This window comes from Lepus europaeus, chromosome 1 (genome assembly GCF_033115175.1).
Source record: "Lepus europaeus isolate LE1 chromosome 1, mLepTim1.pri, whole genome shotgun sequence".
Lineage (NCBI taxonomy): Eukaryota > Metazoa > Chordata > Mammalia > Lagomorpha > Leporidae > Lepus > Lepus europaeus.
Genome location: NC_084827.1, coordinates 76,464,790 through 76,466,668, shown reverse-complemented (window position 1 = coordinate 76,466,668; position 1,879 = coordinate 76,464,790).

The following is a 1,879-nucleotide window of genomic DNA, read 5'->3' as shown; positions in this document are numbered from 1 at the left end:
TGGTAACTACAACTTATCTACTAGAAATTTCATATACACAAAAAGTGACTTCTGGGCCTGTGCCGTGGCTCAATAGGCTAATCCGGGTTCTAGTCCCGGTCGGGGCGCCGAATTCTGTCCCGGTTGCCCCTCTTCCAGGCCAGCTCTCTGCTGTGGCCTGGGAGTGCAGTGGAGGATGGCCCAAGTGCTTGGGCCCTGCACCCCATGGGAGACCAGGAGAAGCACCTGGCTCCTGCCTTCGGATCAGTGCGGTGCACCAGCCACGGCAGCCATTGGAGGGTGAACCAACGGCAAAGGAAGACCTTTCTCTCTGTCTCTCTCTCTCTCACTGTCCACTCTGCCTGTAAAAAATTAAAAAAAAGAAAAAGAAAAGTGACTTCTGTGCTAAAATGGCAAATCTAATTTTGTTCCCACCCCTAATGCCATAAACTGTAATCAAGATGATGGGAGAACAGGAGACAACATTCCCCAAATGTGGGATGCTAGAAAGAAACAAGTGAGTGGTAATCTAACTCACAGATATGACAGCTGAGAAACGACCTAATGTGTACTACAGAAAGTTCAAAAGACTCAGGACCAGCAGTTCCTCTGGAAATGAAGGTGAGGGGTGGGCTTTCTTAAGAAGGAATATTCAAGGAAATGCACATGAGAAGACTGAGCCCTGATTCTTCCCTAATCCACCCTTTTGGCAAAGATTGTCTCCCACTCTGACAAGATGTCAGGAAAGGGTACAAGCATGGGTCCTTGACTTCAGGAACTGGGTATTGTACCAAACCTAGAGAGATTCAGTAGCCACATGCAAATTGCTGCTGGGTATTCCCAGGACATTGGTAGTCAGACCTTTATTCTTCAGGCAGGAAATCAGATGAGTTTTTTGCCGAACAATCTACCAGCCAAAAGGAAAAGATCTAAAGGTACCAACATCCGGGGCAGCCCATCAGATGGACCAAGCAGATCATGGTACAGAGAAGCTCAAACTTGACAAACCCTATGCAAGGGCTCGGAGCTTATAATCAGCTTTTCAGTCCCCTTTTTAATGCAAGCAGAGAGCTGTGGTAGGTCTATAATACAGAGGACAGAGAGGAAAAACAAAAACTAAACAAATACAAGCAACTTGTAAGAAATCAACTATGTAGGCAGAACATTTTTAAAAAGATTTATTTATTATTTATTTGAAAGACAGAGTTATAGCGAGAAAAGGAGAAGCAGGGAGAGAGAGAGATCTTCCATCTGCTGGTTCACTCCCCAGATGACTGTAATGGCTATGGCTGGGCCAGGCCAGAGACAGGAGCCACGAGCTTCATCCAGGTCTCCCATGTGGGTGGCAAGGCCAAGGTACTTCTGCTGCTTTCTCAGATGAATTAGCAGCAAACTGGATCAGAAGTCGAGCAGCTGGAACTCCAACTGTGACCCATAGTGGATGCCAGTGTCACAGGCAACAGCTTTACCTCCTATGTCACAATACCGATCCTGAGAGAACATTGTTAATTACCAAAAAACCTGCCTTATTAATATGCTCATTAAAATGAAAAGATATTATATGTATATTAAAAGATCAGGACCATTTGAAGAGCAATTAGGAAATTATAAACATGATGGCAAAAATGAGAAAATCTCAACTGAAAGATTAGAAGATAAAGTTTGAAGAAATTTCCTGAAAGCAGATTTTGAAAAAGGTAATGAGATGGGAAATGGAGAGAAATGATAAGAAAATGAGAAGACCAGCTGAGAAAGACCAATAAGAATTCAAAAAAAAAGAGAAAGGAAATTGAAGGGTAAGGAACATGAAAAAATTTTTCAGGAAAACAGCCAAGAACTAAATAAGTTTTCAGACGGATGTCTGAATGTCCAGTACAATGATGGATTTAGACCTGAAGGA